Source organism: Oxyura jamaicensis, chromosome 8 (genome assembly GCF_011077185.1).
Source record: "Oxyura jamaicensis isolate SHBP4307 breed ruddy duck chromosome 8, BPBGC_Ojam_1.0, whole genome shotgun sequence".
NCBI classification, from domain to species: domain Eukaryota; kingdom Metazoa; phylum Chordata; class Aves; order Anseriformes; family Anatidae; genus Oxyura; species Oxyura jamaicensis.
The window spans coordinates 6,397,443-6,423,723 of NC_048900.1; the positions used below are offsets into that span (position 1 = coordinate 6,397,443).

A 26,281-nucleotide genomic window follows, 5' to 3' on the forward strand; every position below is an offset into this window, starting at 1 on the left:
CTCTGTGGAAGAGCCTATTTTAGTTCTACGTAGAACAATTCCAATATAGACTCCATAGTTTCATTAAAGTATCTACCAAAGAAAACCTGTTAGTATGGACTGAAACACTTTTATAAAGCTTCCTTTTCCCTTAAGTGAGGAAAGAGCAAGTTATCGGTGAAGTCAGTGGGTGACCCACACTCCTGTTCCAGATTCAGAGTGGTGTAAAATGAGAAACTCCCTTTTGCTCATGTCTTCCCACAGCATGCCAGTCAGGCAACGTTAAGATTACTTCCCTTTGTTCATTCCAGAGCAAAACAAAGGAAATTGATAATATTTCAGACATTGCAATATAATAACATAGAAATCTAACCAATTCTGTATGGTATATCATATACATATAGCCATTTATCAACCTCAAAACCTGGTGGTAATCATCTGTTCAGCATACTAAAGAAAACATACAAAATTTACAAAACTACGACCACCTGTGTTCTCTATCTATACTTTCTGTCCAGGTAATGAAAGCATCTTGACCATCTACAAGGTCAGCATTGTTGTTGAACTGGACGAAATACAACCATCGTCATATTCATCCTCCTCTCTAGTTAAAAATGAGAGACTGAGCATAACTAAATTGTGTAGGCTCTATAATCTCTGCATGACTGTGCTGCATGCTCTCCACATGAAAGGCTTGGCATCTTCTTGTGCCACACTGCTCAATATAAGCTGCTTTGCTGTAATTCATAGACTACTTCTGTAGAGGAGCATTGCCATTTTTCATTTGCAAAAAGCAACTATATGAAGTGTTAGAACTTTCAGAAATGGAAAAATGTGTCCTACTTTTAACTTAACAGAAAGTGGCATTTCATCTTATAGCCTTGCCAGTGCACTTGTTAGTAATGTGATGTGATGTGTCATGTAGGTTGAAGTGAAATTGTTTGCCTCAAGGATCAAGTGCCACTTCTCACCAGAAATGCAAGATTTCACTTCATGTTTGACTTCTAATTCACAAGTAGTATTGCTTCTGAATATCAACTTTTCTGTCAAGCTGGAAAATAGTGATTCACAAAGTTAAACTTCAAGTGGTGCACCATTTTTAACAGAAACTCCTTCAGAAAACATTGCTAAGGATTAAAAGGAAATCTGTGTTCAAAAACAGATATACTGACTCCAAAATAGCTCTTTACCATCCAGTAGTAAATCAACTGTTTTAGACAGATCTCTTCATTCTTCCTAAATTTTCACTGAAATACCATGTGGAACAGAACAAATTTTCAACTCTAAAATAGAAATTTTGTGGGCTGGAAAAAGTGAGTTTTCTGCTTTCCTGTGGTCATAAAAATATTATCAGTTTCCCAGTCAAAAAAAAAAAAAAAAGATAGCAATGAATGGTACAGTGATTCATTTCTGTTTAAGAAGGCCTTCGTATAAATCAGCTATCTAGCATTCAGTGGTCACACATATTCATAGTCATGCCACTTAACCTCACCATCGCACAGACATAACTACATGGCCCTCATTGGCAAGTTCACACCCTTCACTAGCTTGTATTATTCTATTTAATCTAATGGGCCAGAGGGACCTCAAAGTTGCTTTAAAAAAATATATTCCAATGTATGTTATTCCAATAAATAACATAAAAAAATATATTCCAATAAAAAAATATATATATTCCAATGCATGTTATTCCAATAAATAAGCCAAGATAGAACTACATCAACAATTTGTAGGAAAAATTAGCAAGGCATCTTATATAGAACAGTATCTACTGCATAAATTCTAGTAAAAAGATTTTAGTCCATTTTGGACAAGTGCAACCACTTATGCCAACTTTTCAAATTAAAGATCCGGTAAAACCAGTTAATAAAAACAGAACAATGCCCTAACTAGTCTTTCAGATAATGTAGTTAATTTTAATAATAGAACTATAACATCACAATCCACACCCACCTATATATATTTAAGAGAATAGCAACTATTAAAAAGGTATGGAAATTCATTCATGGGAGGGGCTTTCTGATGAGCAGAATTTTGGAGGAAGAGGAAAAGGAATGAGAGAGTCAGCTCTCTGCTTAAAATAACTCTTGCTGCCAGAAGATTTTGCCTTTGTAAAATAGGTAACACCTAGAGCAAACCGGAGCTGATAAAGATCTTCTCAGCTTTTGATTATGACCAGAGCTAAGCAAATAAGTACTTGACAAACCCTGCTCAATAATCTTTTCCTGTGTCTTTGAAGCCTTCATTGCGGCATGATAGGTATCAAGGCTCAAGAGTTGCTACTTTTATTGAAAAGCATCTTCAACAATTACTGAAACTATGGCAGGCTGCCATTTCCCAAGTCACAGAACGCTGCTGTTGGGAAGTCAGGCATCTCAGGGGACTTCTTTGGGGGAAAAAAAACAAACAAAAAAAGCTTCATAGGAACTCAGCAGAATAGCCTAGTCATCACTGTAGCCTTAAATCTTCTCTTAGAAAGTTAGGTATACCCTTGAAATAAAAACTGGGAAGTGCTTCAAGGATCTGTAGAGACTGATCTGTTTGAGGTGTGAAATGAAGGAAGTATTTCTAATAAGTACAAAGCCCATATGGATATTTTGAGCTAATATTTAAGATAGTTCCCTTAAAAGAAATTGCTCACTGTGGATCATGTACTGGACTTGCTTTCATTGATCTTTACTACTAGCAAGTTGCCTCAGAAGATTAAAAAAGAGCCTGGGTATCAGAATATCCAAAAAAGAATGTTGTCCAACAAGAGATAAAGCTCTTTCTTTACAAAGCAAAACCCAAAAAATTAAAGGATTCCATGTTTAAAAAGATAACTCCATGAATATTTAACAAATGTATTTTCCTCTATAGTGTGCAAGTCAAGTATATGGCACTGTGCTTGGGAATAAAAGGTAAAGATGGACTAAAATTTATTCCAGGCTCAAATATGGTTTGTTGTGAATCTCACGAACATTAGATATCTCTAGAGTTGGAAGAACAAAACCAAACTTGAATATTCCCACTACTCCTTACATACTTCAAATCATTCTGGTAATTTAGGTTGTTAATACGTATGAATTTCCTTGTAATGCGTGGCTTTTTATTGAAGGAACTCTATGTGTTTTAAGGCACAGCATATTAATTTTAAAGAGAGAATCACTAAAAGATAATCATATATATTTAAGAAAAACGCTATAAAGAGTCAAACAAATCAAAAAGTAATGACAGGAACATAGAGCAGGTTTCAGTTCACTGAGAGCTACTTGCGATTCCAGAGAAATTTTGTCCAGAAGCTTGCAACCGTGAAGTCATAGTGCTCTCTTGTAATGCTAGAGGTCAGTAAGTTTCATGAGGATGTTTTTGCTAGATTTTTTTTTTTCTAGTTAATACAATTAAAATGAACGGTTAAAATCTCTTCAATGAACCAACACATCACTACAGCAGGCTGTATTATCTGCAGCACCAGGAACATTTGCCAGGGTGTGTGCTGTTGTGCCACCGTTATCAGAGCAGCTTGTGAAGGAGGAACAGGGCCAGAGGCCAAATTCTTTCAGCTAAGACTCAGTGTAAAGCAATATATGCCACCCTTGTAGATTCCTTCCCCCTCCTGAAGCCTCCCCTGAGCTGTGACCTTATTGCAGGTGAAAAGCAGATTTAACATTCTGGAAGCAAAACAAGATGGACAAGAATCACTGAAAAGTATTTCAAGTCCTAACTTGAAAGCATGTAGCATTAACATGTTGATGTCTATGCATGCTAATTTAATTAGTAAAGTGAGGGTACTATACACACTATACACTGTACTGAGAAGCAAGACTCATTGCATGCACCAAAATACTACCTGACATACTGCGAAGAAAATGATTTACTAAAAAGCTTCTTGTTGAATAGTATGATTTATGTACTCATGAAACAGGTTTGGCCATATCAGTCCCAGTTCCTATGCTAACTCTACTCAAGGAAAATGTATTGTGCAGAGCTTGGCAAAAAGAAAAGTGTAAAGTCTGTGGTTTTCTTATTTAATAAAACTCCCTCCCTGTATCATAAATGGCTTCTGCTACACCTGCATCAAGTATACAAGCTAGTGAAGGATGTGAACTTGCCAAAAAATAAAAAAGTGCTGGTTACTTTCAGAATTGAATAGAACCTGCTGTTTATGAGATTGGAAACTGTTTTTTTATCCAATAAAAATAAAAACAAATCCACTTATTTAGCTGGTCAAATCATATTTAGTTTACCAGTGAAAAATATTGTTTCTGGAAAGGAGCAGCTCAAGGTAGAGAAGATTTAGAGAAGACTTTAGTAAAGAAACAGGAGTCTAGTTTCATCATCATATATTCTCATCTCCTGACTTTTCCAGAAAGAGTTGTACTTAAAGAAGAAAGAACTTCATACACAATAACTTGATGAGTCTGAGCTTAAACTAATACATCAAGAAGTAGCTGGAAAAAAAAAGAAAAAAAAAAACAAAACTCCTTGTTACTTCATATACTTAAGTATATCTTCCTCTGACTGACAGTGGTAGAGATCAGTTTAAGTCTGTGATGGTTGAAATGGGGATCACAAGAAATTTTACATTTGTTTTCATCTTCCTCTGTGTAAAGCAAAAGTCTGTCCTTCCAAAATCAGCATCTGGAGCATGTCTGGATGAAAAGTACAGTTGTTTTTTTTTTTTTGTTTGTTTGTTTTTTTTTGTTTGTTTGTGTTTTTTTTTTTACTACTCCTGTCATGGTAGAGAGCACAGTAAGGATTCCTGGGCGGATTGTCCTCCTCCTCAACACCTTCCAGAGGGAAAGACTTCAGAGGCCTGGAGAACTCTAGAACACAGCTGTGTGAACTTTCCAAGAGCTGGCCAATAGTAGTCATGATAAAAAGAATTGACTTGAAATTTTATATAAGTCAATTTACTTTCACATATTTCACAGTAAGTCTACAGGATTCTCACCTATACAACAATTATTTCATTTAAAAGGAGGGTGAATGGAAATATCTCCTTTAAATTATGTGCCAGAATTATGTTACTGATTAAAACAAGTGGAGCTTCCCAAATTCTGTGAATTAAAAACAAACAAACAAACAAACTATTCTAATAGGAAGTGTTATAAATATAAACCCTTGGAGTATTCAAATACTCTGGAATGTAATCAAAACTTCAATATTCCAGTTTGACTGAAAATGTATTTTCCTTTATTTCTATTCTAGTTTGTGGGGTTTTATTTTATTATTTTGTTATTTTATTATTAAGAGCCTACCACTGAATCAGAAGAACTTCTCTTTACTCCTGAGTATATTTTATAACACTGGAGGGGGACTTGAGCAGGTCACACACACAGAAGAAGAATATGCTCAAATTACTTAAAAATCCTCAAGGACAAAAGAAGTTGTGTTAAAAGCTGTGATATAATCTGGGTACCTACAGTTACTTTGAACCTTGCTACTTTGACAGAGTGGGCTTTGGACAATATCTTATTAAAAACAGCCTTCATCCTTTTAGAAAAAGAGCACCATAGCATCAGAAAGAATTTCCAGTACTATATAAAATAAACAGGAAATTGAGAGAATAGCCTGGAAACTGCTAGTTCTCAACAGAGTTTCATTTGGAAGCTACATATCTATAGGTTTAAGATAACAAAATTCTGATACCAATATCTGGTCCTGTTAGGACTGTACTTTTTCCATATTGCCATCTTTTAGATTAAACTGGGTCTATACCAGGAATCTTATTTTACTCTATCCTACACTTTACTACAGTTGTTAATTTCTGTGAAATACACATTTGATCAATCTGCAGGTACTGGTGCACTAAGAACCACTGATGTGTTACTGAACTGTACTATCATACAATTCAAAGAGTTCAGTCTACTGGTTGATCACCTTTCATTCTAAAAGAAGCACCCTAAACATGGAAGTTTTCTCCTTAAGCATGCAAACATCACATCAAAAGCTGAGTCCAAAGATTGTGCTCAATTTTAAAATGCCCTTTGGAATGTGCAATTGAAGATATGGAAATTATTTATTAAAAGGTTTGTGTATTGTCTCGGTGATTAGAAAAGTTTCTAAACCTAGTTCAGCATGTAAACATCTGGTTTTGGAAGGTCACAAGTAAATGAAATAAATTCATACAATTTTCTTCAAAGCTTTTCTGTGCAATAGAGCATGTGGGTTTGTTTGTTTTGTGTGATAAAGAAAAAGCCTCTTGTCCACCATCAACTTTACTCAGGAACTGAACTAGTTATTGCAGTTCTGAGCTAGGGAAAAAAAAAAAAAAAAAAAAAAAAAACAACAACAACCAAAAAAAAAAAAAACAGTAGTTTAAAATTGTACCTGAAGTATATGGTAGTATATGGTTACACCCTGAAAATGCACCTTCAACAGTTGTCTTCTGATTTTTTTTCCTATTACAGTAGTCATTTGAGATATTTACTTGCGCTAAGAGCTTGTGCACTTGTGTCAAGTAGCACCACATTCCTAAAGATCTCTTTGAGAAGCCATAAGCCTAGCTGGATACTGGCACGTGTGATTCAAGGTGACGGAACTCAGTACTTAGCAGGAGAGGGAAATGCATTCTAAATGTAACTGAAGTCCAGTTACAAACTATGGAGTTATCTACTTCCATCAAGTCAAATGGAAAAAGCCTATGCTAGAAGTTATGCACATGTGCTCAAGTATCTCATTTAATCAGTCACTAAACACCATATCTGCAGTAAATGTTTTAACCTGACAAGATTTAAGCAATGGAAGCAACAACGTAAATAATGCAACCTTTTTGGATATGGTCTGTTGCTTTTATACATTTTAACTACAATCAATGGAAATGAAAAAAATTATGGGATACAATGTTGGGATATCTTCTTTGAATTTACTGAATTCCTTCCAAAATGCCTTATGGACTGACTATTTAGTATGCATCACCATGCTCCTGTACAGCAACGGCTGTTAATCTTCTAAAATGTACAGAAAAGGAAAAAACATAAGCTCTACAAACAGGCTTATTTTGGTCTATTTTGCCATTTTTAGTATATGAGCTGTTGGGTTTTTCTACAGGGGGAAAAATAATTCTAGTAGGTTACTGTAAATTAAATAGCTAAAGTAGGAATTCACTGTCTAGCATGCCTAAAAAATCAGTGAAACAAATTCACTTTTCTTCTCTTTTCAAGGTCAGCCAAGATGCCATACAGACTGTATTATACAATTGTATCACATCGTAGACATACTGAATGATGAACCTTTAAATTCAACAAGCTCAGACTTCAAGTCCAGCACGAACATGGTGTTAGATGTGCTTTCCAGTGCCTTTGGATATTGCATTCAGTCAATGCCTCTCCCCTAGTAAACAACCTCCCTCCCACCCACGCCCCCCACCCCCCAGTAACCCCCAAACCAAAATCAGTCATAAGCACGGCAGGCAGGGCAAGACTAACTTTTTGTCATTGCAATGTGGAGCTGCTGAAATGACCTTAACAGCTCAGTGAGATAACTAGCACTGCTCTGGTTTTACACTGGTAAATCTCTTTTCCACAAGAGATGAGGATGTAATTCCCCTTTTGTTGTTTAACCAGTTTTAACAAGAGGAACTGGAAGGGGGGTGGGGGTGTTGAGGAAAGAAGGGTTTCCAACTACTTTCTGAAAAGGTATCTTTGATTGGAAAAGGCGATCTTCAAAAGGGAAAAAAAAATAAAAATAAAAACGTTTCCTTTCATTTCTTATCTTCCTGAAATACATATATACAGTTTGTTCCCGGAAGTGTCTGAAATGCCTTCTGGTAGCTTTTAAATAAACATGAAAAATCTCCTTCAGAGTTCAAAGAGTTTCAAATAATGTCAGAGAGAAGAGTTCTTGGGCTGTAACCCTGATGTAAACAAAGGTCAGGAATCACTTTCAATAATTAAAATGCATTATCGTTACTTTTGCACTTTTAGTCTGCTATCACATAACTGAATTAAGCTTGAGCAAAGCCCTAATGTGCTTCCACAGTAATCTTTTCCTCTGCACTAATACCAACAGACCCCAGCCACATTTCTCAGCTAGGAGCTAATGTTTCTGGGTCCGTGTTACTGTTCCATTTGTCAGTAAAGCCTTATTTACTTGCTTCCTGTTATTAATTATGGGAAACGGGATCTCTTCAAACTGTAGGAGAGGCTCTTTTAACTGCTGTCTAGACTTTTCAAGACAAAATATTGATGAGCCCTTTAATGTTTGTGCAGAGACACAAACTGAGCGAAAAAAACATCGTTACCTCTAACAGCTTAAGACTCCTTATCACACATCCACACACAAAAAAAAAAAATCCTTTAAATCACTCGGGCTCACATCCTTATTGTTAGTCACTGAAGTAAGGTTTTCTTTCATAGTTGGATACTTTCTTCATCTGTCACACTGATTAATTAACAGCTCACAGTATGAGCCCTGAGCTTAAATAGCCTACTGAAAAGAGGAGAAGAGATCAACATTAATATTCCATAAAAAGCTAAGGAGGAAAAATGCTTTCTTTAATATGAAGGGATCCATCTTCTAATAAAAAAATTAACTAATTTATGTTTAATGACATTACACAAGGAGATGAAAGTGCATGTCCTGTGAAGGAAGATAGCGGCAGAGGATTAGGACCAAAGTTAAAGACAAAATGCTTTGAATTAATCTGTTGGTAGGAAAGAGCCAGGTCTCAAACACCAGTGAAATATTTTCTTCACCATTAAAAAAGCCACTCTATCAACACAGTAAACAAGTCCACAAACACAGTAAAATTGCCTGTAGAGATATATGACGTGCAATTGCATGAAATGGAGATTTTCTAAAACCTGAACGCTCTAGCCTTTTTTAGCTGAAACACTGGTAGTTTCTCCCCACACTTACACCTTCCCTGAACTGTTACAGTCTGGCAATTATTTCAAGAGTTTGACTTTCAACAACTACGAGCTCTCCCCCCTTTTTTTAGCCCCTCCAGTACTGCTGAGTTGACAAAAAATTACAGATGCAAGAAAAGCTGACAAATGACTACAAGGCCCCTCCTCTCCAGTGCCTCGACAGTCAGAGCTCCTGCCAAAACATGCCTGAAAGCTAGCGAGTAGACAAAGACACAAAGATTCCATTTTCTCAGGGAAAAGAGTTTTCATGTAGAAGCTACCAGAGAGAAGAATAATACTCACAGCACACTGCCACACGTATCATTTCAAAAGCAGAGCAGGAGTGTGTGTTTCAAGAAAAAGAAATGAAATTACATTTGATTATTCACTAAACTCAATGAATGCTGTTTAACACATAGCTCTTTTTAAACCAAAAATGCCATTGCCATGGGGGAGGGGGAGCTTCCATAAGGCTGGAAAAACATTTTCGGTGGAGGAGAGCCTTCAGTTCAACAAGATCCAAGCTAAGACTTCACTGCTGTTGCTCTAAATCATCTCTTGATAATGGTGTAGTACACATGCAACCAAAACAAAGTAAAACCATCTTTTTTAGCTCAAACCCATTTGGATATGTTTACTATTAAAAGATTCTTCCCCCAGGGTGTCATTAATAAAGTTGCAATGAGTTTAAAACCCTGGCACCTAAGCGCTTCCAACTTTGCAAGCTTTTCATCGTAAGTTTACTACTTTTGGCTTGTTCCGCTGTCGTGACTGGCACTCATCACTGAGCTGGAACGGCTCTGCCTGCGAGCAGGGAGATCAGCGGCGAGGGGAACCCAGACAAGCTGAGCAAATGAAAAAGGAAGAACATGACTTCTCCTTGAAACCAGTCAGGAAGTTGGGAAAGAGCGCAACTGAGTGTGAGAAAATGGGGGACTATTTGAGTTTCTCACTAATTTAAAAATGAAAAGGATGTTTACAACAACGGCATATAAGCTTAAAAACTATCAATCATTTTAAGCATGATTCCAACCCATTAAGATGCAGTGGCAAAACCCTGTAACTATTAAAAATAATGTGAGCTCCCACCAGCCTGGGAATTTGGAAAGTAGATGTGTAAAAATGGAGGCTCCATCACTGGTAAGGTTATCTGAATGTTCACAGATCTGATCATTACTGCTCATCAACACAGAGCATTCTTATAAAGTTGCTGCTTAAAACAGCCCTTCTGTGGGGCTGCTCCCACATAAATGGCAGCAGAGCCACCTGAGTTTTATCCAGGTTTTCCACTCTTTCATCAGAAACACTAATACAGTCTTAAAAAAAAAAAAAAAAGAAAAAAGAAAAAAAAAAACATAGAAAACATCACATAGCAAAAAGACTAGAAGTGTGATTGATGCCCTGAATTGACAGGTTTGCAATTGAGGCCAGAATACAAGTGCCAAGAGCCCTCTCCCAGATGAGCTCTGCAGCTGCACTGCTCTTGGGACGAGAGCAGGCCCCGCTCCTGCATCTGGGGCACCCATAGGAGAGCCCTGCAGGAGGCCAGCCCAGCTTTCTACCCTATTCTCACCCTCACATCCCCTCCCTGTAGCCCAGCCACACGCTGTGGTATTTTTTCTGCCTGCCCAAGACCCAGGCCACAAGGTCATGGTGCTCTTCTCACTCAACCCATGTGCTGTCCCACTGCCCTTGCTCTTCCTTTCTGTCAGCTCCTGAAGGCTGCTCTGATGATAGGCTTAAGAAAGAAAGGGCTGGTAATCCTTTGGCTAACTCATAAAACCACCTGAGGGTATCAACTCTAATCTAATCGTACATGACTTGAGATAAATCAGGAACAATAAGTAAACACATAAAAAAAGCAGCCATATTCTCCTATTTCATCTGAGGTCAGGGAGTACAAGAAAGAACTTTGAACATTACATGTTTCCTTATAACTTTATTTTTCATTAAAATTCTTCACATCCTTGTAGCTGATCCCACTATCCTCCTACTTACTAAGTCCAAGCACTTCTGACGCCTGCCTAGCCAGACAGCATCCACATGCTTTTTGTTCCCTGTGCAATTTACCATCCAACCATCACTCAGACCACTCAGCCCTCCAACTCATCTTTCTGCTGCCACAAAATCCTCCCTGCTCAGATAAAATGCCACCCTCCCCAGACACGGCCATTCGCAGTACCACAGCAAGAGCAGCATTTCTACCCTCCTATTTGGTCTCCATTCTCCACCAGATAAAACCACCAGCACCTTTCCACTTCCCATCCACGTTACCCCTTTTCCCTTAGGAGACATCCCCTCTCATGGCTAGCAGTACCCACTGCAACTATTGTTTCCTCAGACAGGTATCTTCTCCATCTTGAGAGAAAAGGCTTAGAAACAGCTGTGCTAGCCCCTAACGCCCTACTAAATCCACTCTTAGACCTCCAGCAATGCCAACAAAAGCCAGCCCAGCATCAGTCAGGGAGCTGGCAGAGCAAACCGGTGCTGCCAGATCCTTTCTTTGTGCCTCCAAACACCAGCTCCTGCAACTCTAAGCGCTTGGGTAGGGGCAGTTGCCCTGCTTTGTGTTTGAGCAGTATCAAGCATGATGGGATCCTGATGTTGACTCACCTGTATCTACCTGTATCTACCAATCGCATCCTCTTACTAGTGCAATTTTTTTAAGATGTGTTTACTTCCAAATTGTCATAAAAAGTATCCCAACCCCCTCCTGTACTCCACCAGAGAAAGTAGAACTACAGCAGTTTAACGCATAGATCAAGAGTGGTTCGATCGCCTAATTTCCAGAATTATTACAAGAGAAGACGTAGGTCCGAGGGCAAACTCTGGAAAGAATGCTATAAGGAGACCTATATTTATTAAAAACAAACAAACAAACAATTAGAGGTTGCATTTATTGACTTGGTGAAAGATTCAAAGAATGAAATAAGAAACAAGATTTATGAATGGAGATTTACAAACATTCTCCTCTAATACAGCTGGTAAAGGCATTCTTCAGTCTGACATTACAAAAAAAATCTTTTGAGAGAAAACCTAAAGTCATATCAGATTATAGAAAGACTGCAGCAGTTGAAAATACTATCACTAGATTACACGAGTCCCTTCCCTCACTCAACTAGTATTACTTCTCTTTGAGAGCTTTTAAAGATTTGAGAAAATCAAACTAATAAAATTATTTCAAACTATAAAGGCTGTTGGAAGTCAACATGAAAGGTTGCATCTTTGTCTAATGCCTATCTTTGCAGCCAAGTTCATTTAAATGACCAAATGTCCAGGCAATACATGATACAGGGTTTGAAAAGAAGGAGACTTGTATTTTAGTAGGCTTTTGTATAATATAGACCTTCGGCATAAAGTTTAACATTAATGGGCATTATGCAATTAAAGCACTGTGTTTTAGTTCCCTGATGGGAGGTATTTTTTTTCCATGTTCTGTAAAGTAGACACATAAGAAGTGTGAGATTTTTGAAAGCTGTTTGGAGATTTCAGCCTTGCATGTTTCTCCATTAATCATAATGGAGTTAGTGTAGCTACACTCAAGATGGATCTGGCATTCTCAAAATGTCCCCCATGAAACTCCATGAAGGTCAATACTTCAAACCAGTCTTTTAAAGCATATGCTGTGTAATTATAGTATTTTGCAGACCACAAGCTCTTCGAAAAGCAATCATTAGACCACTGAAAAGTATATTAAACCTAAAAAAAGTATTTTCCAATCTATACCATATTTACTTGATACCAGACTTGTTCAGCTGAGTTCAATTTAATAAGCAAGTGGCTTTAACAAGGAACTTGTTACTTGAGTCTTGGCATTTTCAATCTTGAATGCCAAGAATTAGAAGGCTTTGGGAATCCCATCGCCCCACACTGTGGGGACAGGGGAGAGTTACTCCATGGTTCCTCTGGTGCCTCTGAATATTGCAGGCCAAAGATGTAACAGGTTTCAGAACTATTGAAAAATGCAAGGTGTTTTGTTTTGTTTTGGTTTTGTTTTTTAAATTTCATCAGGATTGGTGCATGATACCAAAAACAAAAATTAGACTAATACTTAGACCTGTATTTCTGAGAATTGAAGTAGGATTTAAGACAGAAAATGAAATGTAAGCACCAAAAGAGCAAAAGACCGTAGGTTTGAGCACACAAGCTTGAGTTTTCAGAGAAGGATCTTAGCAATGCTTATCTGCAGCACTGAAGAATCAGCTCATTTTCTGTCATTTTTTGTCTTTCTGAATAATCTCACAAAAACAAACCAGAACACCATGGAGCAAAATACCACAGACCTACTTATTTGTGATATTTAAATTATTGAATGTGAGGCTTATTTCACAGTATTAATTTTTGTTTAATATTCTGAATAATCTATTTGCACTCGGAGCTAGCTTGAAGCCCAACATACTGAAAATCCAAAGGAAGAATTAGGATAAAAAAGGAGTAGCATAAAAATATTGTCAGACCTCTATAATGCTAGTTATTTTTCCTTAGCTAACATCAAGACCAATTATCAGCTGCTCGAGTGAATATATTCAGAGCTATAATACTAAAACTTTTATTTCTTTGCCTTCTAGAGAAATCATCACAGAACTGCAGAAGAGCAAACGCAGTGAGCTGAGGGCAATTCGACCGTCTTCTCTGTCAGTTCCCCAGAAGTCGATGAAGCATATTACTGGGTCTCCAAGGTACTTCCCAGAGATTAGTTGGTCATGCTGTACAATTAGGAAGTGATTAAAACAAGCTGTTTCTTCAATTCTATTAAGATACCTGCAGCAGTGAGAGCTGATACCCTCTACATGTGTACCTCTCCAAACTGAGGATGTTTATTAGCACTTAATAACGAGGTGTCACCTCAGCCTAGTGACCAGGCAGCACGGTGGCCTCAGGTACAAGGAAGATGTTATGAAACTCCACCTGTCTCACCTGGGCAAATCCACTAAGAACATTTGAGCTGAGAATGCTCAAATGTATTTGAACACTAGGTTTAATCTTGGGCATTTTATTTACTTCAAACACACCTGTAAACCTTTTACAAAAGGTAATCAACAAAGCATATAGAGTCTAAATTAAAGAGATAGGGTTTAAAATGTTCTTATGAAAAGAAAAAAAAAAAAGATTCAACAAGACTCCACATAAATGATGCTTTCTAATAAGGCACATGAAAACCTCAGTTACAGAAATCATTATTCTAGGTATTACGTGCTATTTTAGATTCCCAGCAGGATGCTTTTCATCTCATCAAGAGTTTCCAAGGCTGTTTAGTGTTTCTGTATATGCAAAACAAACTTAAGGGCCCCCCAGAAGATCTGCTAATTGAAAAAAATAAAGCCTAGTAAAGTGGTCAGACAGACTGGAACTCAAATATTATAGGTAAGAGGGATGAAATGAAGGCTTGGAAACTATAATTTCTCTTTCTGTGGTAGGAGCAGAAGCAGCTGTTACAGACTAGGCAAATTAAAGATGTGGCTGACTAAGCCAACAGTCTGGAAACAAGACGTTGCAAAAACATAACAGCAAGTCATCTGCACCCCACTTTTAAAAGCCAAAAATGCTGACCATTTCTTTTTCTCTCTCCCTTCCTGTTATTCTCATCTGTCACAAATATCCTCCAGCTGGTATCCTTCCAGCTTTTGCTCACCAGTTCTCATTTCCCACCCCCGTCTTGGGGAGTTAATAATAATTCCTGGGTCTTTGGACAAGTATTCCATAGTGGGAGTTGTCAGCAAACAAGAAAGGACACTTCTTAAGAAGAGCAGGTGAAATAACAGAGATGCAGCTCCACACATTTATTTTTTTGCATATGCGAGTTGTTAGTCAAACATGTAAAAACAATCTTCCCATACTGAACAATATTTATCATTCTTACAGGACAGTTTCATCTGCCCAATAAAATCAGCATCTAGATACAGCAATGTCTCAGATTAAAAACCAGAAAAAATGCCACCTTCTTTCTTGATCCCTTTTCTAGTCTATTTACCTTCCTTCTTTTTAAAAAAGAAAGTTAAAACTAATTGTGCCATGAACAAATTGAAGCTGTATACTGTTTTCCATGTCTGAAAGTGATGGATGTTCAATATATTTCCGCAAATATTACTTTTTAAAAATCAGCCTTTCCTCATACCAGGTTTGGACTATGAACTTCCTGTTACAAGAAGCATTAGCTGAGCTTTAATGTCAAATGGTGTTGTGAAACTAGAATTTCTCTCAATTTATATTAGCATAAACCTGTGGACTATTTTTGATCTCGGATTATACATCATGAATGAATACCACATGATCTATTTTCCAAATGTCTGCTCAGACTCAAAACAAGTGCTCCATTTCAGATGTGTGTGATGCATTTAAGCATTGCCATTTCAACGCTACTCTAAGGCAACATTAATAGTGTTGCTGCACTGAAACATTGCCTCAGATTTGAGACAAGCTGAAGCTCTCCATAAAAATTGTTAATTAAACACATTTTAAAATGTTTAGGAGATTCATATCTTAACTCACACTCAAAATTGATACAAGCAAATGGGGTGCCTCACTTCTTATCAGAAATGAATCAAAGTTAACCTTTAAGGTGTCACAGGGCCTTTTTCTGATGCCTTTACACAAAATAAATTGATTGCCTTTTAACATTTTCAGACAAGTGTAAGAATATAAGAGAATAGCAAAATAATTCTGAAGGTTAAACCCCATATTCAGTACAGTTTTGTTTTTGTTGGTTTTCTTCCTCCTACTGTGAGAGTGGGTATTGGAGGAGGTTCCTTTGCATCTCCTCCCACACAGTTTCTGTGCTTCATAAACAGAAGCCAGCTGCAATTTTTTCAAGCCTAGTGGTTAGTTGACATTTACCATTAGTTTATGCTTTCCGTTCTATTTTATCACAGAAGAAGGCTAAAAATTTACTTTTAAGGAGTGGAGATTAAATCTTTACATTTTCAATCCCCCCACGTTGAAGGGGGGGGGGGAGGCTGCAAACAAGATTTTGTGGTGGGGCATAAAGAAGGGGCAAAAGGATAAAAAAAGGATAACGCTGTGCACCAGAACAGAGAATAGGACTGAGGAGTCCTGGTTCTACTGTTACTGTTTTGCCCAGTGGACAACACTATTGCACCTCTTGACCAGTTGTACTGATGATGGTGTTGTTTATTTCCTTTTCAATCTCAGTCACTATCAGTCACTAAAGAATGCAGTGTAGAGTGTTGATTACATTTCTGCTTGACAAACTTGGCAGTGTTATCCAGCAAATGCAAAAAAAAAAGTCTCGCATATTTACCCATGATATAGCAATTTGATGGTAAAGATGGGAGAGGGGAGGTAGAGATCTAGGACACCACTACACTTTACATTTCCAGAGCAATGAAAATGTTAAATCCAGCTGAAAAGGTATCACATGCTGCAAACAAGTGCCTGCTGCACCCCTGTGAAAGGCTACCACTACAGTGTAGCCCCCTCCCCAAATTATGGTGCCCTACTGTGCAACTTGAGTCAAATAAACAGGGAAACAGCTCTAAGGTTTGTACTTTGGTGACTCTCTTGAAAATAAACTCAGTTATGAATTTTAGATATGCAAAACTCCTATACCAAAGTCTAGATACAAGGCAGCAGTGTCACAACCACTATTTTCGATAGTAGAACACACTTAAAAGTATTCTCAGGCAAAGAGGTATCTTGAACTGAGTAAAAATAGAGATGGCTCTCATTTAAGGCAAGTTCATACACAAAGGAATCAGGAAAGCAGAGGTGATCTGATGAATAAAACTGCCCCCAAAACCAGGAAGTCAAAAAAGCTGTACCTATAGTCATTAACAGCCCACTAAAACCTTCAGTGGGAAATTAACCTCTGAAGTTAGTCAGCTAGCAATACTGTGTTTATTTAATGGACTTTTACAGTGCAGAAATCTAGAGTATGTATCCTTTAATCTGGTGATATTTACTAACAGAGCTTTTAAAAGAGGTAACATTAACAGGATTGCTGTAGATATGAAAAGGAACTTGGAACGTGCAATTACTGGATGGCTCCAAACTTTATCTGATCTCTTTAGGAGCCACAAAAGCAAACCATCTCAGACAGCTCACAACAGAGAGTGCCAGAAAATACCATGCTGGGTTTTTTTTCTTAGGTCTAGGTCAGCACATTTGAAGACATCCATGACTAAGTATGATTTCTTTTTCCTGTATCAAGGCTCTCATGACCAAACACCACAGCAGCAGTTAAAAATCATATTGGCTCACATCTGCAGAAACTCAGTAGTGCAGCTGTTCACTGCACGTGTTAAACAGGCAGCACTAAAAACTGTAAAAGTGGGTCAAAGAAAAACCAAGACCTAAACCAAGAAAGACCTAAAACGAATAATTTCACACAGGTACCTGGAATAGAATGCAAAAACAACCTTTCTCCAGGTCAGCAAGCTGAAGGCTTTAAGAGAAAAGCAGTTTGCAGCAATCCACACACAATAGGTCATGAACATTACTTCCTTTTATTGTGTATTGCACTTACGGGGCACTAAATTTTTCTAAACACTATCCTAAGTACACTTTCAAGTCCAGCCAACAAACATCTGAATGTCACAGCAGCCTTTTAAGAGAAAGCTTCAGTACTGTGAGTTTTTAAATAAAGACTGAAATGTTTCAAGTAAAACCAAATACGCTCCAGTGATACCTTCTCTTGTTCCTTCAAATTAAAAATGAAGAGCAGCATGTCTGGAAAGTAGGCAGAATGTAATTAAAAAATAATCTTTTTGAAAGAATAAAGGAGAAGAGCACCAATCTTTAAATAAGGGGGAAACCCATCTGGAGATAGACAGCAGTATCTGTTTCTTTTTGTAGTGTGATGATTTAGGAATGCACTCAAAGACACATCTTAGTAATAAATACTAAGCAGAAAGACATTAAGTACTAAAAATGAGGTGCATCCTATGTAAGCGTGATCTAACCATCGCCTTTTTTTCCCCAGTGATGTAAACTTTCAAGAAATCAGACATACCTGTGTTAAAGTAAAAAATAATAGTATCTTAGCATGCGTGCAAAACCTTTTGAAAGACTTTACTGACTGCAGTTAGAATTTATACATCAAAAGAAATGCTATAAAAGCCAGCAATAAAATTAAGGTTTTACAAGTTTTTCTATGAACTGAAGGGAGAGATTCAGATGAATCAGATGGATTTCTTTTTCTTCCATGAAGAGCTCCTTTGGTTTCATTAACAGGATTTGGTCCTCGCACTTGCATGTTTGTTGTGTTGTTTGCTTTTGTATTTTAAGCAGCTCTCACATTGACTGCATTAATTCTAGTTTACGCTATGCACAAATAGAGCAAAATATCAAGTACATACATGACCACGCAGACAGCAAGATGCTTCCATGCAAGGCTCCGTCGACTAAATGCAAGAATTTCCCATTGCTCCAAAGAAAGCTCTTCAGTCACAGCTAGTGTCTCTCTCTCCATACGTGTACAGTCCTGACACTTCATTGCTAAGAACTCTGCATCTTTATTATAGTCTTATTAACCAGTCAAGATAAACAACAGATCCATGCATTACTGGTAGTGCTCATTAGAGAGGAAGATCTCTATTTCAGAAAAAGATGAAAAGAGGTTTTGGTAAGTTTCTGTCCTGTGTTAGCATAAAGAAAGGTATGTCTAAATTGTTTTGTTTGCTTTGGGGGAAGTAGATGATGGCAAAGGAAAGAGGAGGAGAAAACCTAGGCAACATGATTTTTTTTTGCAGATAGATAGTAGTCTGATAGTTAGGAGTTTCACACAGTATTGGAAACCCAGCTTTCCAGGCCTTTCTCCAAAAATAACAGAGCTTTAACATTCCAGAGGCACACCAAAAACATCAGGCTATCAACCATTCTGGGGCAGCAAGGGGTCTTTTTTCTTCTCCTCACGCAAAAGGGCTTCCCAGAAAAACGTGCACGGAAAAATGTTTCTTTAAGACATCTTTGGTTTTCCCCATAGGGGAAAAACAGATTAAATTTTCAACCAGATGTAGTTGCAGTTTTGTTTACATCTGCAAATGAGAGGGAAAAACTAAAATAATGAGAAAAAACACGCTCTACAAAGTTCTAGTAATACCTTTAATCATATTACAAGCTTAATGCATTACATTAATTTGTTAAATTAACACAGTTGGACTTTTAGATCAAACAGGAGAGAGAGAGAAGACTGCGATCCAACAAAAGCATGTTATAGAAGTACTGTTCAAAACATGCCGAGTATTTTCTTGTGCCTGAACCCTAACAAAAGGTTTTTCCTTGAGGCAGGTATTAGGTATTTTGTCTTCATTTTTGTTGTTTCACTTTTAACTTGTAACTATCTGTTCTGCTTTGTGAAATACACTCCAGTCTGCTCGCATTTCTGTGCATAACAGTTTTTTTAGGACACTTTTGTATTAGTAATAGTTGAAAAAATAATCCCATCACAGGTCTGCATTTTACAAAAGACCGCAAGCCTCAGATCACCGTGTGCACGAGCTACGCACTGAGTGAACCCATCACGTCAATCCTACACAAAGCACTGCAAAGTTCAGTGTTTTTTCTACTCTGAAAGAGTCTCACATCAGGTAGTGAAAGCTAACTCACTTTGTTCTTTGCCGGTGAATGGCTTTTTCCAGCATCCCCTCTTTAAATGCGATTTACATGTTGAGGTTCTGGAGCTTCAGTACCTGCTGCCACCAAAGGGCCCCACAAAACACAGCGGTCCCACCGCATTATGGGCAGAAAGGGGGCTGGGTAGGGGGACCCTTACCGGGACCCCCACCTTCCCTTTCTCTCATGCAGCCAACTAAACTCTATTATAATTGATGCAGTATGCAGAAACTAGAAGGCGGCTAATTGAGTTTAAAAGCTATACAGTTGCAGCCTCATTTAGGAAATGCCTCCAGGCTTGCTTGAACATTTACTAATAAAACTAGATCACAAAGCAAGTGAATATCCAACTTGATGTACCCAAAAGGCATAAAAGGTCCTTTTCTCCATATCCTTAAGCCCACGCTAACCTCTCCTACAAAGTATGGTTCTAGAAATCTGAGAATCTCCATCTCCGTTTCTCTCATCCTGAAGGCTGAGCTGTATACTGTTGGCAGTGATTAATCACAATACCAATTACAAATTTCTGTTACAATAATACATTACAAGAATACATTACACCTGAAATCAAGGCCCTGTTTTACTAGATTTTGTTTAAAAATGCAGTTTACAGGCTAAGCAGATTATGAAGACAAAAGAGAAGTGGCCATACAATTTAGGAACAGAAAAGAGGTCCCTTGATTCCCAAGTGATTGAGCCCCTAACCCACATTTCTTGTGAAGTACGATGATTCCTCTACAATGAAAGATTGCGTGCAGCTGACATGAAGTAGGAAGGAATTGATAGTACCTTGTATTTAAAAGGCTGAGTTTAGGAAGCATAAATACATAGATGTTTCATCCTCCTGTCTTTAAGCTTCAAGTTTAAAACAAATAGTTTGTTTACATTAGACATTTCTGTTTGAGGGAGAGGCGGATGGAAACTTCATTAGCCCAGCTATTCTGAAACTGTGCTAGCTATATGTACGTAAAAATCAATGCAGAAGAGTGCAATTCTTACTGTGCACCTTTAAAGACAAAGTAAAGATGATCCAGGGCTGGTGACCTCAGCATGTGAATCCAGCCTTTAAACTAAACTAATCCCTTCAGGTGCCAACAGAGCATGAACTGCAATGCAAACTATAGATTCAGTTCTCAGGTGATGAGTCCATACTGTGTTTCATACAGTTTTGACTACATTGCTGTTATCCTGATAGCTAAGGATAGAAAGCCTTCAGCGAGCCTTTTTGACTGTTTCTAGGAACACTTCCACAGGAGATTCCCTCTTCTTGACACAGGTACAAAAGCCATAACTCATGCTTTTTATAAGTATGAATCAAAATTGACTAAGACAGTGGAATCTCACTCAACATTACATGGTTCACTAGATAGTAAATAGAAAGCGTTGAGTTTTTCAAAAAAATTAAAAGTAAAGCTTGCTCGCTTCAAAATAATTTTCAGCTTTCTTCAGAGCACCACTAATGGTATCATGTCGTGATTTAATAGACAAAGGTCTTTAATAGACAATGGTCTGATGTTGTGATTTATTTGGTTTGGGTTTTCTGATCCTTCTTAAACTCATGGTGCTCATGATTAATATCCTTGGGATTAAGAGGTGCAGATTTCCCAGTAAACTGAGAGCTATGTATCATCACAGGCCATAGCACAGAACATCCAAGAAAAAAACAAACAGGGAGAGCCTGTGCAAAGATAAACTGTTCACACAGTTTCCAAAATAAAATAAGTTTTCCCTCCCTTTAACACCTCTCCAAATTTTCTTATTTATTGAGAGAAAAATAAGGTTAATTGTGCCCCACCACCACCTTCACTTTCCCACATCGTTCTGTATCCACAGATAACACAGGAAGCTACCATTAGATACATCTACACAAGTGACAGCACCTACAAAACTTCCTGCCATTGATTAGCTGCCTACTAAGGCATTTCAAGTTATGTAAATGATTTGAAGCAATAGTTAAAACAAAATCCAAAACAAGAGTATCCATAATATTTAATGGAATAATTAGGTGTGGAAAGAACCCAGGACCAGCTCCTGGCCCAGACAGGAACGTAAAGGAATTTGAGCACATGTGCATTCAACCATGGTAGAACATGTTCTGAAATAATGCTAAAAACTAGGAAAAAATCACTGTTAGTGTTCTCGCATTCTTTCAAACTTTAAGCTTTCAGAGTCCTGTAAGAACAGAGTGGGAGAAACACTGGAGCTGAACATCTAGATACACTTCCGTAAGTGGGTTTTAATTCTCCTTTACATACACAATGTAATCACAACTAAAGCAAGTAGCATGACGAATAAAAGGTTTTGATCATTATCTTTTCTACTTTGTCTCGTTAGGTACTAGACAATTCTTCCCTTACATGGGATTCAAGATGCCATTATTATATTCTCAAACCTACCTACTGCTTGCCCTCACTCGAGTAATATGAATACATTTAAAAGACTGCTTCCCAAGATAATGGTTTATTTCACATGCTTAATCCACATCGCTACAGCCGTATTGAAAGTATTTCAACAGATAACTTATCAGATTGTCAAATCGTATCCTTGCTGTCCAACAGTTACAGCACCACTCCATACAGCAAAACAGGAGCATCTGGGATCCTGTTTTCATGATGGCAGCTGGGAGTGCACTGCTACCTCAGGAACCGAACTGTGCTCTCTTCAGGGTTTTAATTGTTACAGAATATACTCAGGGCTTTTAGAAAACGAACAGCCATTTTGGCTTCTTGAAGGATTACTTGTGTTCAAAGCATTATTTTTAGAAAAGTTACCTGAGTATATCATATGCTTGCATGACATGGAGACATTGTGCATGTTCATTCTGTATTTAAAACACAGTTGAGCGTGGAGAATGGTTTATTTCAGAAGTTAAGAAATTATTTCTTAAGTAGTGCGAAACCTAAAGATGTTTTGTGTTTTTGTTTGTTTTAAACCAAACACACCCCTAGAGTGTTTTCACTAACAGATGTTTTGATCTTACTTTTAGGAAAGTGAAAAACAGTTTGGAAAAACGCTAGCCACTACTTCTTTTTGTTGTCTTATGCTTTCACATTATTCCTTGCAAAGGCTTTTTGGCAATAAACATAAGAAAAATTACTCATGTACCTTCAACCAAACCCTGTTATATGACAGGACAGTGATCACCTACAATCTCAGTCTATATCAGGTAAATGAAGCCAGGCAAGATTAACTTCCTACTATAAGAACAGTACAAGACAAGTACCTATCATGCCCTCTCTAGCTTTCTGTGGCACACATGCACACTTTACCCCCACTTTTTTTTTTTTCAGTTAGGTGAGGGAATTGTGGCTCACAATGTATTACTACTCATTTATCTTTGCTGATTCCTGCAGGACTATATGTACTGGGTAGTACTTAAATAGTACAGTCTGTTCTGTGTGGAATGCATGCACACCTTCCTAGCATCACCAAATGCTCTCAAACTTAATTATTAGTTAATGGATGAGTCTTTTAGTTACTTAGAATTTATTTTCCCACTTCTCAGAAACTGATTTTTTCTACTGATTATGCTGTTGCAATAGTTTTCTAATATTTATACATAATCCCTCTGAGCAGTATGAAGAACATGAAGGCCAAGTATAGCGGGGAAGATGATACAAAGATGCTGTAATTTTTTCTTCATTATTTACCCTAAGTTTTCTACTATAACAAGTTGTAACTTAAATAGCTGAAGACTACATCCATGATCTGAAAACACCAGGCTTTTATTTCAAAGTCTGTGACCCTTCACAGGTATTAGCACTTCGCTTTGGAAGCAGCTGTTATGATACTCCTAAGCTCTTCCAGACTTACTCTTCTGATAACCACTTCCACTAGCTTGAAGGAGATTTCAGCATAGGTAATTAAACTCTAGGTAAATCTTAATTTTCTGTGGGTTTCAGTAATTTGGGGAAGGAAACACTAGCCTACCAACAAAGCTGTTGGCAACATGGGTGCTAAGAAACCATTACTTTAAAAAAAAAAAAAAAAAAGAGCAAAAATCTATGCATTTTCAAAGCAGTCAATCACACTTTTTCAGCATTTGACATATGTAAATTTGATTTTTAATGTAGAGGTACTTCTGTTCATTTTATCCAACAGGGAAAAAGAAAAATTAAATAAGCAAAAGCTAACCAAAATTGACACTTGTAGATTGCACGTCTGCATAAGTTGCACATGATAAACTGGGAACTATGTGCATAGACACACAAGTCTGTTTGCAAAACACAGAATTTGGGAAGTTTAGCACACAAAGTCAGAACTCTAATTACTTGAGTTGCACAATTTTTCAGCAGTGGGTACTTACTAGGCTGTTTTAATTACTATGACTAGCCATAGTGAGAGAGTGCAATCACGCTAATCAAAAAGGATTTTGTAAGTAACGATTCCATTGTGATAGCAAGGAGAAGAAAACCTACAGTAAGAGCTAACAGTAGATCTCATTTCTGTTTGCAATTGATTTCTTTTGTGCTATAAAGCAAAAAGTGAAACTAGCTAAAAATGAGGCATAAGTACATTGGCATGAAAGAAGAAATTAGCAACAAATAGAGGAAGAGGAAATAAAGGAAAGCCAGGTTTTTCCTCAATACCTGTAGCCCAAGATATTTTTTTTTTCTCATGACACTTCTGAGCAATAACAAAGAAAACCATGATTTCTACAAGAGAGAAGATAGAAAACGTGCAGTCCCCCCAACATACTCCAAGGTTATGCCCATTGCATTTGCTGTTAGAAGTTTATAGAAAACTTAACCTTCCCAGATTTATTACTTACAGGTGTAATTTCCAGTTAAAATTCCTGGACTTACTGACAAAGCAACTTTATTTAAAGCCACTAAACATTTCTTTGAAGAGCTCCCTCTGCCCCCTACCAAAACTAAAACCTACTGATTGTAGTAGCCATGCAGAGTGGCTTAAGCAAAAACCTTTTCACTAATATTCAGAAGGGAAGAAACACAAACAGCTGCTTTCACTTGGCCAATGTACCTTTGTGCATTTTATTGCCTGTTCTACTCAAGATTCCTTCCAAAATCAAAGCAATCATAGGAGTTCGTTCGGCATATTCTAGTACTAGATTTTGAAAGAACCTGAGCAGTTACATAACTGCACAGAATCAGGAGAAAGCCATTTGGATGAGCGCAGATTCGGAAGATTTGGGTTACCTCTACTTCAAAAGAGGTAACCATGAATTACAGATGCTAGGTAAAGAAAATTTTCAGTAAGTAAATTCTGCTAAAGTTCAGGCCAAATTAATGCCACAGCCTTATTTTTCTTCAGTAATATAAAATAGATTAATTTCATTATTTTTCTAGTAGAGAAACATGCACTGAATTTTAGGTGTGATTTGTTTTTAAGTGAGAAGAGAAAGTCATACATAAGCACACATATTTAGCACCCTTGGAATTTGAGACTTTTTTTAAAAAAAAGGAAAACTTTTCTGAAACCACTTCCCCATCTCCTTAGCAAATACCAAATATTATTTCGTTTTGATTTACTCAGAGAACATAAACTGGATTTGAAATTTGTTAGCCCACTGTGAATATTTTAAAAGAATCCATGCACTTAGGCTAAATTGGAAACAGCTAGCATATACCTTGTGTAGTACCAGACTTGTATACAATGAACAAGTCTAAAGGAAAAAAAAAGCCTACATGCGATTTACAAAGGCTTCATTCTTTTGTTTGTATTCTAACAAGAGCGTAAAGCAATAACGTCTCCTGCTAGAAATGGGGGAGTACTTTAAACAAGTTTCACTTACACAGCATTTCTTCTCTTTTGAAATACATACTTTAAAAATGCTTCACAATTAACATATTGTACACATTTTGCAAGGTCCTCAAAGATCAGGAATTGTTTCTGGAAAGACTCAGTCCAATTTGGCAAACAATTACAGCATACATTACTCTAAGGTGCATTAAATGTCTGGCTTCCGTGAGGGTACAGAAACGTGCCTTACCCACAGTTAAGTCCAATAAGCAAAACAAAGTCAGTTATAATTTAAAATTGAAAGGAAAAGAAAAAAAAAAATGAGAGCAAAGTGAAGGACAACAAGACTAAAAGGCAGGGAACATTACAACAGCAGAGTGGAAACAAATGGGATATTATAGCTGGGATGCAGTCACAGGACTCTGTGTAACTCTGTTACAGCTAAACACCAATAGCTTCTGGTGAAATTAGTTCTGTGTGCCACTCTAGTGAAAGTATAAAGAAGCACATTCAAAAGCCAATGAGCACAAAGAAAACATAGTCATGACTATTCACAATAGCGAATTCTGTGCTGGATGTGTGAACTGGACATGGGTTAGGCAAAATACAAGCAGCCTCCCTTTGCCTGGGATCTTTGTAGCACTACAAGCCAGGCAATCTAAACAGAAATGGCTGGCTGTGCTAGGAGAAGGGGAAGAAATAAAACCCCACAAAAACAGAAACTGCTTTCCTCATGGAAGAATGGTAACTTTGGACAACATTTGGCACCACAAGTTCAAAGGGTTATTTTATCTGCATTGTAAGTACAGACCCAGAGATTTTACAGTATTCCTGTCTCCACGCTATTGCTTCTTCTGCCATTAATGGCATTTAAATTATAGACCCGCTGCAGCCATGTAGTCAAAACACCACATCATCTGATGAGACACTGTATTATAATGTCAGTGTGTCTGTGTTTTAACTGTTCTTTCATATGCTGTACTTCTCGTCAATCACCCTCTTTCTCTGCCAAAGAATAGATACAAGAGATGATTCTATCTTTAGACTCCACTGAAATTTTGTGCTCAGACAACTGCAGTACTTCATCATTCATCACGTAGCCAAGACTCTTGTTTACAACCATGAAATTTTTAGAGGTACTAGGACTAGATAAAATCATTTATAGAGAATTTAAACTGAAAAGTGAGGATATTGTTAGG

The 26,281-nt window shown here is 37.4% G+C and overlaps 2 long non-coding RNA genes across 5 annotated transcripts in view; one reads left to right on the forward strand and one right to left on the reverse strand.

Moving 5' to 3' along the window:
- Nucleotides 1-26,281, reverse strand: part of LOC118170525 — a 170,047-nt gene that overhangs the window by 138,536 nt on the left and 5,230 nt on the right. The window lies entirely within an intron of this gene.
- LOC118170523 overlaps nucleotides 1-26,281 on the forward strand; it is a 64,613-nt gene that overhangs the window by 17,275 nt on the left and 21,057 nt on the right. The window contains exons 2-3 of one of the 2 annotated variants that reach the window (XR_004752756.1): nucleotides 13,379-13,489; nucleotides 21,541-21,604. This is a non-coding gene — a long non-coding RNA (uncharacterized LOC118170523). The remainder of the gene's footprint in view (nucleotides 1-13,378; nucleotides 13,490-21,540; nucleotides 21,605-26,281) is intronic. The other variant, XR_004752757.1, reaches the window with a different exon arrangement.